Below are 19,567 nucleotides of genomic sequence, written 5' to 3' on the forward strand. Positions count from 1 at the left end.
ATCAACTCAAAACACCACACTAAAGGCTTTGCGGAAGGAAATGTATGCCCATTCAGGGTGAAAATTATTTTCCTCATTACTGTTGTGTCATGGGACCCCAAGACCAACACTCCCTCCAAGGCTGAATGATTCACTACAAGAACTCGAAGTGAAACAATACAAAGCGAAATTAGCACAGAGAAATGGTGCATGTAACGAAGTCCAGGAAAAACCAGCGTCTCTCTCCAAGAATCCTTTCCAATTGAAATCACAGAGGACATTAATTTCCCCTACTACAAGTTTTTTTATTTAAAACAATTTTTTAATGTTTTATTTATTTTTGAGAGAGAGAGAGAGAGAGAGAGAGAGACATCATGAGCAGGGGACATAAGAGAGAGAGGGAGACACAAAATCCAAAGACAGGCTCCAGGCTCTGAGCTAGCTGTCAGCACAGAGCCTGCGGGGCTCGAACCCACGAACCATGAGATCATAAACTGAGCTTCGGCTCAACTGACTGAGCCACCCAGGTGCCCCTCCCCTACAACTGACTCAGCCACCCAGGTGCCCCTCCCCTACAACAAGTTTTGGCAACACATGTGAAATGTTGCCAACCAAGGAAGTTCATTAGAGACTCAGTCCCTAGAGTTTTTATTGTGTGCTGGTCGCATAGGCAGCCTCCGTCAGGTGCATACCAGGATTTCAGAAGGAAAGCAGATACTTAACATAAACTATATGATTTGCACAAACAGGCACAGTGAGCCACTTTTATCAATTAGGAGTGGGAAAACCCTCTGGAAATCTAAGTTCTAGATACAAGCCAAGGGCCAACTGTGCAAGCAGACCTTTCTAAGATAAGAATTCTCAGATCTGCTATGTTAAGACTTTTCTGCACACCACTGTCCTAAATAAAATTTCTGGATTTCAACAACAACAAAAATTAAAAGGCATAAGAAAATACAGGAAGAAAAAAAAAAAATCAAGATGTTCCCAAGAGACCAAAAAAAAAAAAAAAATTCCTACCCAGACTCAGGTGTCCTTAGCTTGTTGCTGTATAACTTCAATCTATACCTCTGTCTTCACATGGCTTCTCTGGGATGGCTTTTCATCTTCTATAGACACTTGCCATTGGATTTAGTCACAGCCAGATAATCTAGAATGAACTCACCTAGAGATTCTTAATTACATCTGCAAGGATCCTTTTACCAAGTATGGTCACATTCACATGGGGTTAGAGTACGGACCTATCTCTGGGGTGCCACAATTTCACCTCCTGCAATCTGTTATTATGTTAAGTCTTACCCTAACAGATTTCCTTAGAATTCTCATCCTCCCACTATTATTTTTTTTAATTTATTTTTGAGAACAGAGAGCGTGCACACGTGCACATGTGTGTGAGTAGGGAAGGGGCATTGACAGAGGGAGCCGGAGCCTCTGAAGCGGGCTCTGCACTAACAGCAGAGAGCCCAATGTGGGGATCTGACTCACGAACCATGAGATCGTGACCTCAGCCTAAATCAAGAGTCAGACATTTAACAGACTGAGCCACCCAAGCGCCCCTCATCTTCTTTCTATTATAAATGACATCTAGGTATTGACAACAAATAAATGTTTCTTTTTAACATGGACTGTCTCAGTGGTTTAGGAGAGTAGAGACAAAATTCTTCATCTACCCCTTAAAACTTGCTCGTTCCATAGATTTATTTTAGTAAATAACAATTCTGGTTTTCAGTTTCTCAAGCTGAAATACTTGCATGGGCCTAGGTTCTTATCTTCATTTCCAACATCAAACCAATTATGTGATCCTTTCAGCTCTACCTTCAAAATTTATCTAAAATCCAAAATCCTTATCCAAAAATCCTTCTCATGACTGCCACTACTATCACCCAAGACCAAGGGACTGTCATCACTTACCTGGATTATTCCAATAGCTCGTTAGCTAGTCTCCCTGCTTCTTTTTTTTTCTTTTTGTTCCCCTATACTGTATTCTCTACTCAGAACCCTGAGTGGTCTCTCTCTCTCTCTCTCTCTCTCTCTCTCTCTCTCTCTCTTTTAAAGTTTTAGTTATTTAAGTAATCTCTATACCCCACATGGGGTCTGAACTCACGACCCCAAGATCAAGAGTCGCACACTTTTCTGACTGAGCTAGCCAGCCACCACTGAGTGATCTCTTTTATTGTATTTTTATTTTTTAAGCTTATCAATTATTTTGAGAAAGAGAGAGAACTCAGGAGGGGCAGAGAGAGAGATAATCCCAAGCAGGCTCCTCACTGTCAGTGCAGAGCCTGATGCAGGACTTGAACTCATGAACCATGAGATCATCACCTGAGCCAAAGTTAAGAGACACTTAATGGTTGAGCCACCCTGGCACCCACCTCCCAAGTGATCTCTCTCTTTTTTTTTTTTTTGATGTTCTTTATTTAATTTTGATACAGAGAGACAGAGCATGAGAGGGGGAGGGCAGAGAGAGACGGAGACATAGAATCAGAAGCAGGCTCCAGGCTCCCAGCTTATCAGTACAGAGCCTGATATGGGACTCGAACCCATGAACGTGGTGTCATAACCTGAGCCAAAGTCAGGCCTAACTGACTGAGCCACCCAGGTGCCCCCACTCTCCCGAGTGATCTCTTTTAAATGTAAGTCAGATCATGTTACTCCTCTGTGCAGAACCCAACACTGCCTTCATATCTCACTGAGAAAATAAGCAAAGTTCTTACAATGCTCTCTAAGACCTCCCATAATTGTTCCCCTCATTAGCTCCTTCTCCTCATCTACTATGCTTCACTTTGTCACTGTGACACAATTTGCTGCTTCTAGAATATACCACTCTTGTACCCAACCTATGGCATTTTTGTTTTGGTGTTTTCTCTGTTCATAATTCACTTTATCAAAATATCTTCAAAATGTCACTCCTCGCTTTTTGTTTTGCTCAAATATTTTCTTTTTAGGCTTCTCCTAACTATTCTATTTAAAATGGCAATTCCCAACGTGCCTGGCTGCCTCAATCAGAAGAGCACACAACTCTTGATCTTGGGGTTGTGAGTTTGAGCCCCACGTTGGGTGTAGAGATTTTTTAAATAAATAAAACTTTGAAAAACATAAAATTGCAACTCCCTTGTCACTTGCTATCCCATTTCTAAGCTTTATTTTTCTCTTTAGAGCTTACCTTTATCAGGAATACTATATATTTCATTTACATGTTCACTGACCACTTTCCCTGACTAGAATGTAAACTCCTTAAGGAAAAGAAATTTTGGCCATTTTTTCCCACTGATGCTTTCCTAGAACAGAACCTGGCACATATAAAGGCTCAATAGGTCAAATGAGCTGCTAAATGCAAAATGCAGTGTTTGACAAGAACAGGAAATAGGCACTCTCATAATTTTTTTTGGTGGGAATGGAAAGCAATTCATCTTATCTGGATTGCAAATATTTATACATCATTTCTGATCCAGCACTGCTTAGAGGAATTTATTATAAAGATGCATGCACATTTGTGCAAAGCTGAATATATAAGGATATTCATTCCTGAATTTTAGAAACCTGAAAACATATATTCACAAATATGGTATGAAAGTATGACATTTCCCCTATCACAAAATACTATGCCACCATAAGAACAAGGAATATGTATTAATATGGGATGTCTCCTAAGATATAATAGTAAAAAATAAGATGCTTTATACTAACATTATGAAAAATAAAGATGAGGGGCTTTATGCACATAGATATGTTGGTATCGACTTAGAATTACTCAGAGTAGTTTACATAAGAAACTAGCCACAGTAGATGCATGTGAAGAGAAATAGTAAAAGGGAGATTTTTTTCACTATAACCTTGTTTACATTTTTAAGATCTGTGAGATGATTTCTTTAACAATAATTGTGAAGTGGGGCACCTGGGTGATTCAGTAGGTTAGGAGTCTGACTTCACCTCAGGTCATGATCTCATGGTTTGTGGGTTCAAGCCCCACGTCAGTCTCTGTGCTGACAGCTCAGAGCCTGAAGCCTATTTCAGATTCTGTGTCTCCCTGTCTCTCAGCCCCTGCCCTGTTCATGTGCATATGCACACATGCTCTTTCTCAGTCTCTCAAAAATATAAAACATAAAAAAATAAAGACAATTGTGAAATAAAAAAAAAAGTTGGCAGAAAGGAAAGCTAGGAGGAAAATTATACTAAGTTACTAAGCTAGTATCTTTGAGAGGTGACGAAGGCTGCTGAAGTATGACTGTGAAATGAAGATGTAAAATATAACCCTGAAGCTTTTAGCAATGGAAAGATAGAAAATGGGATGTAATAAAAAGAAACTGCAGTGTGCAACAATAATAGTTTTGAAAGACTGCAGATTTATGAAGGACTGACTGCATATGTAGACTATGAAAATAAACAGAATATGGCCTCTAGGGTTCCTTAAATAAAAGAGGGCACTGAGCGAGGAACAATGAGGACAGAAGGGCTCACATCAACTGAAACTCAAGGAGAGTAGGAAGGAAATCCTGAAAAACATTTCAGGGGTGTTAGCTCTCTTGCTGAACATCTATATTCTGTCTTATTCCACTCACTCAACTTAGAACCTCCTTTACCTTTCCTCTGTTTACCACTCATGGCCTCTCTTCTTGTTCCAACTTAAAGATTTCATCCAGTTTGGTGATATGATAGGCCAAAAAAGGAAAGTGACCTAAGATTTGAATTCAAGTACAATCCCTAAACTCAGACTGAGCCCGAGCCTTTAATATGGAAGTTGCCATAAAAAGAACAAAAGAAATAACGTTTTACCTTAACTTGAGAATATCTGAAGTTTGCATCTCAAAGCTGAATCTCTTATGCCATGCAATTGTTCTAAACATTTCAGAAATGGAAAAGAGATGGCACTTTACTTTCAAAAGTTGGATTATACAGAGAGCGATATATCCATGCCTAACATAGCTGTATTGCTCTAGTTCTCCAGCATCACATCGCTGTACAGATTCCTCTGAACATCTGTTAATTTTTTAATGTTTATTGACTGTGTGTGTGTGTGTGTGTGTGTGAGTGAGAGAGAGAGAGAGAAAGAGAGAGAGAGAGAGAGAGAGAGAGAGAGAGAGAGAGAGAAGCAGAGAGAGATTCCCAAGCAGGCTCCATGCTGTCAGCACAGAGCCCGATGCAGGGCTTGATCTCACAAACCATGAGATCATGACCTGAGCTGAAATCAAGAGTCAGATGCTTAACCCACCAAGCCATCTTTTACTTGTGGCTGATACTCCTGTTTGAAGTGAATAATCACGTCTCTGAGTGTTTACCCAATCAATGACTCCCAAAGAACAGAGAAGAGTAAATGTCTGGGGGCAAGATTTTGTGGACAAAACAGGTACTGCTATAGCAAAATATACCTTGTTTAAAATGTCATACTGTGGCACCTGGGTGGCTCAGTTGGTTAAGGATCCGGCTTCGGCTCAGGTCATCATCTCACAGTTCGTGGGTTTGAGCCCCACATCGGGTTCTGTGCTGACAGCTAGCTCAGAGCCTGGAGCCTGCTCCAGATTCTGTGTTTGGTTTGGGCAGATTCAGGGTGGTTTGGGCACAGATCTTCGGGTCCACATTTGGGTTCGTTCTTCTGGCTCCCCGACAAGTTCCGCAGCAGCTTGCCTCAAGAGCATCTTCGAAGCAGAATTCTGAGCACCATCAGGACACCTAAGTGCATCCACGCTACTAGAGGATTCAGCTTATCTTGGCCTGGTCCATCTGGCCATTGACAAAAGCCAGGATTGCATTTCCCAGGATGCCTGGGAAGGATGCCTGTAGGACCCAGTATGTTACAGGTGAACTGTCAAAGCTGGAGAGAGACGCTCTGGGGTCTATGTTAACGAAAAATTGCACCAGAGAAGTTAAACAGGTAAGCAAGACTTTATGAAAGACTGTCGCAATTAGAGAAGAGAGAATGAACTCAAGTCAGTATGTAACATAGCTGGGATTTATATCAAATGGGCAGTGTGAGGGAGTCAGTGGATAGAAAATTACTAAGAGAAGCTTGGTTAAATATCAAGGGCAAAGGGATTCTTGCTGAACTAGGGTTTGCCGGTCAAGGACCAGGTCTAGTCAAGAGGAGGGCTCAGCGGAGCCTGACTACAGTTTGGTCGACGGAGTCCTTGTCAGTTGACGCTCGCGGAAGCCTCGGGTGAGCAGTTTTGGCTAGGTGCAGGCTTCGTGCCGCTGCGGAATAGGGATATCCAGGCGACAGCTTTTCTGCAACCTGTCGCATTCCGTACTACATCTCCCAGAGGCCTCTCGGCTCAGTTCCCCCTCCCGCGAGAACTAGACCTTCTCCTGAGCAGTGGGCGGGATCTCCTGGCGGGTAGGAGCAAATGGCCCCAGGGCGCTGTGGGAGCTGCTGGGTTCGACTTGTTCCAAGTAGAGTAGGGGGGGTGCTGCCAGTACCGAAGGAGGCGTAGGTGAGGTGGCCCGGGGTTGGGGCCGGCGTGTCTGGAACCTCTGGCCTGTGTGGGGTGGGTAGGGGAGCCGGCTGAGAAGGGGAGATTGTGAGGAGGGTGTGTGTCTAAATGTGACTGTCTGTGTGCCAGTGTAAGCGTGTACGGAACTGTGAGGGCGGGGAGGGGGGCTTGATTTGCGGTTATGATTGTTCATGTGTAATGAGGTAATTGTGTGACCGGGTGTTTGCGAGTGTAGCGTTCTTTGGCCGCGTTGGTAAAACTGGGTGTCTCGTGTGTCTGTGTGTGTGGGTGTTTGTGACCATTTGCTGAACTGTGGGTATGGGATGCCTTAACTGCGATCAGTGATTGTATTTACCCAAGGTGTGTGTATTTGTGATATTATTGGTGTAGGGTGCATGTGAATTCCTTGTTGTCACTGTGTCCCCATGAAGAGTGGCAGTCGGAATGTGAGAGCGTGGGGTGCCTATGACTGCGGTTGTGACTGTGTGTGTACCCGCGGTGTGTCTGCTTGTGTGACCATATGCACCCATTTGTGTTTAGGTTTGGGGTGCCTGTGTCCTCGTGGCGCGGATGTGTTTGTAGGAATATATGTCTGTACAGCACTGTAGTTGTGGGACGCCTTTGTCTGCCTTTGTGACTCCAGCGCTCTGTTCCCGGGAGACCTCTGTGAGCTCAGGGACAGATTCTGCCCAGAACGGCAGTGACCCTGCCCTTGTCTTGATGCTGGTGTTGAACAGGACACCCTAGGTTGCGGGTGGTTGGTTGACCTGGGCTCCCAAAAGAGCCTGGTGTTTCCTGACTTCTTTCTTCTTCCCCAGCTCTGCTTTGCTTGCACAGAGGCTTCCAGAGTGGAGGAAAGAATGGCTGTTGAAAATCCACAAGGCACCTGCAAGGTAGTTTGCTGTTTCCCCTTGTTTCCCCGAAACCCCCTTTTCTTTGTCAGGACTTGACTTGCTTTCCTCCTCTTGAAAATTCTTGTCCATCAGGTGACTTGATCCCTGGAATTTCCCCTCGGAGAAAATGTGGTTGGTGGCACACCCTACTCCCTCACATGCACCTGATTTTCTCTTACTAAGTTGTCAAATGGTTTAATTTTCCCTTATGCTGTCTTTAGAAAAATACTGTTTCTTCCTACTGATAAAAGTAAAGCATGATTATTTTAAACAATTACTTAAACCATTTTGAAGAAAATGTCCATTCGCAGTTAAAACCAATGCTTACTTCTGTGCATTTTCTCCCCGCTGTGTTTTTTGTACATATATAAAGCATGATTTTTAAAAACTGAATTCATTCAGCATTTATCATTATGGCCTACATTTTTTACATATATTTAAATATTTTCCCACATGATTTAATATTTGAACATTTTTAGAAGTGCATATTTTTTTGAGTGCCTTTGGCTTTTTTTTTTTTGCTCTCAAATTAGATACAGAAATAGTATATCCTATTTATTTGTATTGTTTAATACATAATTCTAAAGACTCATGTAGGAATACCTAAGAAATAAAATACAACCATCTCTACCGAAATCTCTGATACACCCCTCCACAATCACAAACAATTGTGCTCTTCTGGTAGTAACCTCTGTCATCTTTTCTTTGGCTTATATTAGAATTTTAGTACCTGTGTGTGCATTCCAAAATCATATAAGTTTAGTTTATGTCTGTTTCCTCTCTTTGTATGAGTGGACATTCTTTTGTGTCTTTTTTCATAAAAAAATGTGAACTTCAGTCATGTTTCCTGTAACTACACTTCATTTTTTCCATTGCTATGTATATATATATTTTCTTGTATGATAGCATTACAATTTATTTTTTATCCATTCTATTTTTTAATGGCTATTTGACTTTTTGACTTGCTTCCAGTTTTGGGCCATTACCAGCATCGTGACTATTAGTATTTTGTGCACAGATTATATTTCGGTACAGATGTGCTCGCATTTCTTTAGCATAAATACTAAAATTGTGATTTAAATTGCTGAGGAATAGAGTTTATACATCTTCAGTTTTACTAGACAATGTCAAACTGTTCTCTAAAGATACTGTGCAAAGTGTTTTACTTATATCAGCAGCTCACAAAGGTTCTTTTTGCTCCACATTCATGCCAGCCCTTGGCATTGTCATACTTTTAAATTTTTGCCAATTTGGTGGATATTTAATGTTATCACATTTAGGTGATAGTTCCTTTATTATCAATGAAACATAACACCAATTCTTGCCCACCTGGATGTCCTTTTTTGTAAAATGCTTGTTCAAATGTTTTGCCAAATTTTAATTGGGTTGTTTTTCTCTGATTACAGCAGTTGAGATACATATGTGTATATATCTTCTGTATAATGGTGACTAAATATTTTCTTATGCTCTGGCTTAGTTTTTCATTCTGGTGCCTTTTGATGAATAGAAATTCTGGCCTTAAATGTAAGGAAATCTTTTTCAGTGGTTAGTTTCTGCTACCTAGAGGTAATGAAGATTTTCTCATGTTCTCTTCTAAATGCTTTCTAGTCATGGGCTTTAACATGTAGATCTTTCCACTGCCTGGAATTGACTCCTGTAGGTAGTGGTTTAATTTCATTTTATCCCCCACGTGGATATCCAGTTGTTCCAGCGCCATTTACTGAAAAGTTCGTCTTTCTACCCTGATGGGCAATACCATTTTAGGAAAAACCCAAGTGACCACCTATGTCTACCTGTATCTCAGGACATTATATTCGGTTCCATTGCTCCATTTTTCTCTCCTTGCAGCAATATCATGCTGTCTTATTCACTGTGACTTTATAGTATTTAGAGCAAGCCGTCTTTTGTTACTCAAGAGCGTCTTGGCTGTTTATGTTCCTATGGCATTTCCGTATAAATTTTGGAAATAGCTTGGTTCCACACAGGCATCTTTTGTGATTTAGATTGAACTGCATTGTATCTATAATTGTGTGAATAGAAATTTGGGGGGTCTTGGGGTAAATGGGTGGCTCCGTTGGTTAAATGTCCAACGCTCGATTTCAGCTCAGGTCATGATCTCTCGGTTTGTGAGATCAAACCCTGCTTTCAGCTCTGCACGGACCGTGTGGCGCCTGCTTGAGATTCTCTCTCTCCTTCTCTCTGCCCTGCCCCCATGTGCACTCTCCCTCTCTCTCTCAAAATAAATAAAAGACATTTACTTACTTTATTTAAAGTTTCTTAATGTTTATTTTTGAGGGGGAGAGAGAGAGAGCAAAGCGCAAGCAAGGGAGGGGTAGAGATGGAGGCCACAGAATCCAAAGCCGGCTCCAGGTGCTGACCTGTCATCACAGAACCCAACACAGGGCTCCAACCCACAAGCCATCATCACGACCTGAGCCAAAGTTGGATGTTTGACTGAGCCACCCAGGCAACCCCAAGACATTTTTTTAAAATCTTAAAAAAATAAAAAAGAAATTGGGGAATCTTCTAATAATACAAGCCTGTCAATTGACTTAAGTCTTCTTAATGTTTCTCAACAAAGTCTTGCTTATCTCCTGTAAATAGTCCGAGGCAAATAGAAATCATATAATCCATGGTATAGTATTTCCCTTTTGCACTGAGTGCCAGGAATCTGAGCACTTCAAATAATGATCAATCCTAGTAATAATTTTAGTCTGGATTTTTGATATTGAGTACCTATTACCTATGACCTTTGTGTATTATTAAAACATTTTTTTCTTTAATTCTTAGTCTCCTCAAATACATTTTTGAAACTAGGGATGTAGGGGCGCCTGGGTGGCCCGTCAGTTAAGCATCCGACTTTGACTCAGGTCATGATCTCACGGCTCGTGGGTTTGAGCCCGGTGTTGGGCTCTGTGCTGACAGCACAGAGCCTGGAGCCTGCTTCAGATCCTGTGTCTCTCTCTCACTCCATGCCTCTCCCCTACTCGTGCTTGTGCTCTCGCCCGCTCTCTCAAAAATAAAAACATTTTTAAAAAGTGGGGATATAAAAATTAGGTGCGGGCACCTGGCTGGCTCAGTCAGTGAGTGTGCAACTCTTGATCTGATGTCTATGAGTTTGAGCCCCACATTGGGTGTGGAAATTACTTAAGAATAAAATCTTTAAAAAAATAGGTATAGACTTAGATACAGATAGATACTTATTGTCTAATTTTTATTTCGATAACATTGGTCCAGTCAGTTCTGTTTTGTATGGTATCTTGTACTGTTCTCTTAGTTTTTCATTCTGGTGCCTTTTGATGAGTAGAAATTCTGGCCTTAAATGTAAGGAAATCTTTTTCAGTGGTTAGTTTCTGCTACCTAGACGTAATGAAGATTTTCTCATGTTCTCTTCTAAAAGCTTTCTAGTCATGGGCTTTAACATGTAGATCTTTCTATGTTTTATAACTGCCCCTTCCTCTCCCCCCTACCCTCCTTTATTGTCAGGTAGTTTCTGCCTCTGCATCTTGGCCATTTATTCTCATCAGCTGTTTAGTTTAAATATTGGCTCCTTCAGGGAAAGAAAGAAACCCCGCCTCTCGGATTATCTTACCTGTGCTATCCTCTCTGGCATAGCACGGGCTGTGGTGGCAGATGTGGCTTCTGATTCAGCTGCACCACCTGTGAGCTGTTTAACCTGCAGACGAGAGGCTCTCATTCTCACTCGGTGTTGAGAATGAGATAAGATATGTGTGGAGCACTTGGCACACATCAAAAGTTCAAGAAACGTTAGCTCCCTCTCTCTGTTTCTCATTCTTGGGAGCTTTATATCAATGACAGTATAAAGCCCTTAACTAAAGGCCTTTTTTGGTGGTTCCCAAAGGATCTTTTATTTTAAATTGAGGTATAATTGGCATGTAACATTATATTAGTTTCAGATGTGCCACATAATATACTGATATTTGTATATATTTTGAAATGACCTCATAGTAAGTCTAATTAATATCACCATATGTAGTTTTTTCTTGTTATGAGGAGTTTTAAGATTACTGTTAGCAACTTTTAAATATGCAATTATTAATTCCCCATGACTTACTTCTTTCATAACTGGAAGTTTGTACCCTTTGAGCCCCTTTACCCATTTCACACCCCCCACCCCTGATCTCTGGAAACTACCGACTATTCTCTGTGTCTGTGAGCTTGGCCTTTAGTTGTTTAAATTCTGTATATAAATGAGGGGGTGGTTGGGTGGCTTAGTCAGTTAAGTGTCTGATTTCAGCTCAGGTCAAGACCTCATGGTTCGTGAGTTCAAGCCCCATATCAGGTTCTCTGCTGTCAGCATAGAGCCTGCTTCTGATCCTCTGTTGTTCCCTACTCTCTCTGCCCCTCCCCGGTTGCACGCTCTCTCTCAAAAATAAACAAACATTAAAAAAATAAATTTCACATATAAGTGAAAGTATATGGTATTTATTTTGTCTGACTTCACTTCACTTAGGATAATGACCTTGAGGTACATCTGTGTTGTCTTATATGGCAATATTTCATTCATTTTTATGACTGAACCATATATATGTTTTATATATATAATATCTTTATTCATCCATCGTGGGTTACTCAGATTCCCAGATTATTTCCATATCTTGGCTATTGTAAACAATGCTGCAGTGAACATGGGGGTGCATATGTCTTTCTGAATTAGTGGTTTCATTTTCTTTGGATAAATACTCACAAGTGGAGTTGCTGGATAATATGGGAATTCTATTTTTAACTTTTTGAGGATCCTCCACACTGTTTTCCATAGTGGCTACACCAGTTTACATTCCTACCAACAGTGCGTGAGGGTTCCCTTTTCTCCATAACTTCTCCAATACAGTATTCCTTGTCTTTTTGATAATAGCCATTCTAACAATTGTGAGATGATATCTCATTGTAGTTTTGATTTGCATTTCCCTAATGATTAGTGATGTTGAGCATCACTTCATGTACCTGTTGGCTATCTGTATGTCTTCTTTGGAGAAATGTCTATTCAGATTCTCTGCCCATTTTAAAAATCAGATTGTGTTTTTGCTGTTGAGTTATACTTCTTTATATATATTTTGGATATTATCATATACCCTTATAGTATACACACAAGGTATAAATACCTTTATATTTGTAAATATTTCCTCCCCTTCAGTAGGTTGCCTTTTTATTTTGTTGATGATTTCCTTTGCTATTCAGAAGCTTTCTTTGTTTAATATAGTCCACTTTAAAAAAAATATTTATTGAGAGAGAGCGTGCGTGTGTGTGCACACTCGTGTGCGAATGGGGGAGAGGCAGAGGCAGAAAGAATCCCAGTCAGGCTCCATGCTCATTGCAGAGGCTGACATGGGGTTTGAGCCCATGAACTGTGAGATCATGACCTGAGCTGAATTCAAGAGTCAGACCCTTAACCTGAGCCACCCAGGTGCCCCTCCACTTGTTTAATTTTGCTTTTGTTGTCTTTGCTTATGGAGTTTTATCCAAAAAATCATATCCAAGACCAGTGTCGAGGAGCTAACAGCCTCTGTTTTCTTCTAGAAGTTGTATGTTTCACATTTTCTTTTCAAGTCTTTAATCCATTTTGAGTTAATTTTTTATATGGTATAAGATAGCAATCTAGTTTCACTCTTTGCATGTGACTGTCTAGTTTTTCCAACACCATTTATTAAAGAGACTGTTTTTTCCTTGTTGTATTTATTTGGCTCCTATGTTGTAAATTAATTGACCATAGTTTATTTTTGGGTTTCTGGTACATAGGTTTATTTCTGAGTCTCTATTCTGTTCCATTGATCTATGTGTCTTTTTATGCCAATACCATTCTTTTTATACAGTACCTTAAAATCTGGGAGCGAGATGTATCAAGCCTTATTCCGCAAAGGATCTTACAGGCAAATTTTGTTCCCCTAATGCCTTGTGAATCATTGAGAGCCAGGCCTGTACATTTCAATTCTTCTATATACGTAACTTTTAATCCATTTTAAGTTTGTTTTGCTGTGTATTGGGGATCTAAATTTAGTTATTTTTCATTTACCCAGTATTATTCCAGTGTCTTTTATCCAGTAATAATTTATTTCCTTTTCCCTTACTTTGCATTACCTACTTGGTGTTATATTATTTAAATAGGTTGTATTCTCTATTTGAAATTTTTTTAATTTAAAAATTAAAAATCTGTACTTGTACCTATGCCATGTTTAGATGATTTCCTTTTACAAATCTTTGAATACCTGATCAAATATGTCACTTTTTTCTGATGATAGCTATAGTCTCTATTCCTTTCATTACAAAATAATTATTATAACAAATTTAGAAAATACAGAGAAGCAGAAATTTAAAAAACGGTCATCTGTAGTCCTATCAATTGAAGATTGCTCTCAAAATGTGCCTGTTAAGATCCTTTGGGGAATAAGGCTTGATACATCATGCTCCCGGGTTTTAAAGTATTGTATATTATTATTTTGATATAGTAATCAAATTCTTTTTTTAATGTGACCATACTGTGGCCACCCATGTTTACCATGCCTAAGTACCTTATGAATAGCTGTCATGTTTCTCCACATTTACCTTTATCATGAGTCTGATAGTGTTGCCATTTTATCAAGCCCCTTTTGTTGAATATGATTTGCTTACAAACTATTGTCTTTGTAAACAAGTAACCCCTTAGCCTGAATGGCTAAAATTTATAAATTTTATTTTTAAATCATAATTATGTATATTGTCAATGAACATCCCTTTCTGTACAAATAATTTATACGTATGGAGGAGCTCAAGTCCCTTGTGATCACAGTCCCCAGTCCCAGGTATATCCCCAAAGGACGCAAAGGTGGCCACTGTTAACAATTTTATTTATCCTTTTTACCCTTATCCTATACATTTAAATATGTGCACACATGTATGTGGTACCATTTTGCCACTTAAAAGTATATCTCTATAAAGAGAATTATAAGTGTATCCTGCAAAATGTGTAAAGTAACTGCATGATAGGGTTGGTCCAAGGTTTAAATTGGTTCATGTAAAATCCTTAGAACAGGATTCTTAGAACATTCACTCAGAACTTCCACGTAGTGTGAGTCATTTGGTAGCTATTGTTACCATTCTGAAATGTGCTTTATCATTCTGTGTGGAGAATTACACACCTAAGTATAGAACCACCTCACTTTAATTGCTTCATATAAGGCCATATTTTGTAACATTGTGGTATGTTTAATCCTCTGGTTTTTAAACATTTAGATTTTATATAGTTATCACTGTGGCCAGCACTGTTCCAGTGAATATTTATATATAGACCTTCTCTAAGGTATATACTAAAAGTACACATTTTAGACTTCAGTAAATATTTATTTCCAAGTTATACTTCACAATAGGTTGTTTGCTATTGTGAACACATTTTAGACTTCCGTAAATATTTCCAAGTTATAGCTTGTTTGCTTCATAGTACACCGAGCTGTCTCTGACAGAGCCTGTTTCTCCACTTCCAGTCAGTTTGCTTATGGCTACATGAGGTGCAAAAAAGCACTTGCAACAAATAGGTTGCAATGATTTCTTTTAATTTAACTAGTTATTCTTAATCTTGGTTATCAATGTCTGGGTTCCACCCACAGCGATTCTGATTTTAATTCATCTGGGATATGATGTGGGCATCATCATTTTAAAAAGAGCACTGACGATTTTAGAATGCTACCCACAGCTGAGAACTAATGACTTAAAAGCTCATATAAGGTGACAAGAAAAACATTGAGATGTAATTGGTGTGGAGTGGGGTTCAAGCTATAGATTTAAAAAAATTTTTAGTGTTTATTTTTGAGAGAGAGAGAGAGAAAGCATGAGCAGGAGAGGGGCAGAGAGAGAGGGAGACACAGAATCCAAAGCAAGCTCCAGGCTCCAAGCTCCAAGTTGTCAGTCCAGAGCCCGACATGGGGCTTGAACCCACGAACCATAAGATCATGACCTGAGCCGAAGTCAGATGCTTAACCGACTGAGCACTCAGGTGCCCCTCAAGCTGTAGAATTTTTAAAGCTACCCAGTTGGGGCGCCTGGGTGGCCTGGTTGGCTAAGCATCTGACTTCAGCTTAGGTCATGATCTCACAGTTTGTGTGAGTTCAAGCCCTGCATTCGGATCTGTGCTGACAGCTCAGAGCCTGGAGTCTACTTTGGCTTCTGTGTCTTCCTCTCTCTCTCTGCCCCCTCCCTGGCTTGTGCTCTGTCCCTCTCAAAAGTAAACATTTTTTTTAAAAAAAAAGCTACTCAATTGATTCTGATTGTAATCAGAGTGAATCACTGACAGACAAATCATGATTCATTTTCTGGAGCTGGGTACTGTAGCTATCAAAACAAAAACAAAAACAAAACCAGTCTTGTAGCAAGGAAGTAGAGGAGGGATGGTTTTGGAGGAGGCAGTCAACAATGTCTGCTACACCTGTGTACTTGCCAGCAATTAATATGAAACTGTCATTATTTGGTCATTTTAGTAGGGTTTTGAGAGAAAACCTAAAGCATATAGGATACATATATGCTTAATAGCAGTCTTCATGTTTTTCAAACCAAGCCTTGAGTTTTGTAAATCTTACATACTTAAAATTTTTTCATATTGTTTTTATTCTTATCATCCTTTCCTGCTATTTTTGAGATTCTTTTGTTACAATATTGAATTCTGATCAGTTTTATTTTTTTTAAGTTCAATGTTACTACTTTTTCTTTATCTTTGTAATTTTCCCGTTTCTAGGCTTTATATATATATTGTTCTTTTCAGTTCATTTCTGGGTATCTTATATTTCTATTTAGTTTCATATTTAATATGAGAATTATTTAATAATATGTCTTGTTTTGGGTAACTTCTCCATTTTGATTAAATTTCAAACTTGCAGAAAATTTAGAAGAATAATACAAGGTAGTCTTGTGTACTCTTTACTCAGACTCACCAATAGTTTTATTTTGCTCCATTGTCATAGACTCTAAGTCTAAAGTTCTCTCTTGGCTACAAGAGAGCCAACTCAGGATTAAAAGCGAGAGATGGCTAATGTCCAGGAAAAGACAAGAGCCCTGAATAAGGGTCTTTGCCTCGTATTTATTAAGATCAGAAGGCTTACAAATGTGATGTGTGTGCATAAAGAGACAATGAATCGGTGAACATCAACTCAGAGGCCTGAGGGAAAGGGGTTTTGAAGATAGGGGTTTGGGTCAGTATAAAACAAAATCCTGGCACCGGGCAGATGGGCAGATGGTTGTTCATGGCAGACATGAGGCGCCATGTCTGTTTATCTGAGCTAGCCTAGGGCATAAGACAGGGCAAACAACTTCAGGGTTCACAAGGCACCTTTTTAAAATCAGCTCTGTTCTGGGCAGTATTACCCATAGTGCAGTAGTCCATAGCTCTATTTACCTGTTTACCTAATTTGGTCCTTCCTTCCTGTGAAAGCAGCTTTTTACAAAATTGGGGGGCTTTTTCACCCTGAATGCCTAATCTTGCTTACCTCATATACCTTTGTATTGGGGTGCCTTTGCCCCACTCTCTATTTTGGGGGCCTTTGCACTTCCTCTCTATCGTGGGTTCCTAATCTTGTTTATCCAAACTCTGGTGTGAGCATCCTATGGCTTTGTACTTCTTTAGGCCTTGTTAACCCAGTGGTGTAAGCCCAGGGGATTCCTAAGCTTCTTCCCTGCACCCCATTTACACTATCATTCCTATATGTGCTGGCAGTTGTTCTCTCTCTCTATGCGTGTGCGCACACACACACACATACACAATACACAGTTTACCTGAATTATTAAAGAATAAGTTGTGGACAATTTGCTTCTTTACCCTTACACACATCAGTGTGTTATTTCCTCAGAGCAAGAGCCTTCTCTTACATAACCACAGTACACTTATTAAAGTAAGAAATTTTAACAATTATGCAATACTGTTATTTAACAGTCTGTATTCAGAATTTTTCACTGGACCTAATTTCTTTTTAGCAACTTACCCTATCCTCATCCTCTATCCTTCAGCCACTGTCCAGGATACAGTCTAGGATTACGTACTGAATTATTGAATTTAGTATCAAGTTTCCTTTAAAAATTTTTTAATATGTTTTTTTTATTTATTTTTGATACAGAGAGAGACAGAGCATGAGAGGGGGAGGGGCAGAGAGAGAAGGAGACACAGAACCGGAAGCAGGCTCCAGGCTCTGAGCTAGCTGTCACCCCAGAGCCTGACGCAGGGCTCAAACCCACGAATGTGAGATCTGACCTGAGCCGAAGTTGGAGGCTTAACTGACTGAGCCACCCAGGCGCCCCTCAAGTCTCCTTTTATTTTTATTTATTTATTTATTTATTTATTTTTAATTAAAAAACTTTTTTTATGACTTTATTTTATTTTGAGAGAGACAGAGCGTGAGCCAGGGAGGGCAGAGGGAAAGGAGACACAGAATCTGAAGCAGGCTCCAGGCTCTGAGCTGTCAGCACAGAGTCCCACGTGGGGCTTGAACTCACAAACCGCGAGATTGTGACCTGAGCCAAAGTTGGACTCTCAACCGACTGAGCCACCCAGGTGCCCCTCAAGTCTCCTTTTAGTCTTCTTTAATCTGGAAGAGTTGCTCTTTCTTTGTGTCTCATGACCTTGACATTTTTGAAGACAATTGGCCAGTTATTTTGTAAAATGTCCCTCAATTAGGGTTTGTCTTATGGTTCCTAATACTTGTATTCAGGTTATAAAATTTATGGCAGGAATACAACAAAAGTGATTGTATCCTTCTCAGTACCATCCTGTTAGGGGATACATGATATTGACTTGTCCCATATTTGGAGTTGCTGACTTTGATAATTGGTTAAGGTAGTATTTACTGTTTTTTCACTATAAAGTTAATAATTGTCTCTTTGTAATGTTATGTTACATGTGCGAGATATGTTAAAAGTGTAAATGATTTTCCACAAACTTTCACACCCTACTTTTAGCATCCATTGGTATTATTTTCTGGATCCATTATTACTGTGATGTTTTCAAGGTGGTATGTTCTTTTTGTTTTGTTTTGGTTTTTGGTTTTTTACTTCCATCATTTTGTCTATATTAATTGGCATTTTATAATAAAGAAGAGTGTTCCCTTCCTCACTACTTATTTATTCATTTGTTATGTCAGCGTAAATTCATTGATTTTTCTTTTGCTCAATGGTGGGGTTATCTTTTACTACTTACTTTGATACTCTAATTGTTCTGGATTTGGCCACTGGTAGCCTATTTAGGCTGACTTCTGCATCCTTTTAACTTTCCACATGATTCTTTGAGAGTTTCCCTACTTTCTGACCCAACAAGATGCAACAAGCTCATATCCAGATACTCTCTTAGCTCCGGCCAGCATTGAGCCATTTCTCTAAAGAGCCTAGTTTCAAGAATACTTTTAGAAACCAAGATCTGGTTGCTAGGACTATAGTGTTCATTCTAGTCTTATTCTATTCTACATTTATATCTTCCTTCTCCAATAATAAAAAACCTGACTCTCACATCTTCCTTATATTTACTAAGTTGTTCAATTCTAGAATATATAAAAGTAGTTTTGGAATTGCTAACCTATACAATAACAAATATCAAATGTACTAAGTGTAGCTCAATATTAGTTTATAGTTCTCTTTGTTTAGAATAAGGATAATAAAATACTGTGTTCAGATTTACTTGGGTTCATTTTTTTATTCCCTCCTTCAGTGTGGTTGTACTACTCATTTGAAATACACTTAGATTTATTTGTTTCTGTTTGTATGTGTTTGACTTTTCAAAAATTATCAGTTCATTCTGACTGATTTGATTATAGGAACTGGTAAAGCATTAACATGGTTCCAAAAGTTAAAATTTTACAAAAAGGTACAGCTGGAGCATGTCACTCCGCTCCCATAACCCTTATTTTAGTGAATATTATGCACTGAATTATTTCCCTCCAAAATTCATTTGTAGAAGCTCTAACTCCCAGTACCATAGAATGGACTGTATTTGGAGATAGGTGTTTTAAAGAGGTGATTAAGTTAAAATGAGGCTGTGAGGGAGCACCCTAAACCAACCTGACTGATTACCCTTTTACGAGAGGAAATTTAGACACAAAAAGAGACACTGGGGATGCTGATGTACAGAGGGAAGTCCAAGTGAGGACAGTGAGTAGGCGGCCATTTGCAAACCAAGGAGAGAGACCACAGGAGAATCCAAACCCTCCAGTGCTTTGGTTTGCATTTTATCACAATCAGCCACAATTGATTAATTGTGATCCCACCGCATGCCATGGATTTTTAGCATCCCAATGCTATTGGCAAGGA

General features: G+C 39.5%; 1 protein-coding gene across 1 annotated transcript in view; it reads left to right on the forward strand.

Annotated features, from left to right (window-relative positions):
* Positions 1-19,567, forward strand: part of LOC115281039 (zinc finger protein 91-like) — a 239,667-nt gene that overhangs the window by 37,236 nt on the left and 182,864 nt on the right.

This window comes from Suricata suricatta, chromosome 16 (assembly GCF_006229205.1).
Source record: "Suricata suricatta isolate VVHF042 chromosome 16, meerkat_22Aug2017_6uvM2_HiC, whole genome shotgun sequence".
Taxonomy (NCBI): domain Eukaryota; kingdom Metazoa; phylum Chordata; class Mammalia; order Carnivora; family Herpestidae; genus Suricata; species Suricata suricatta.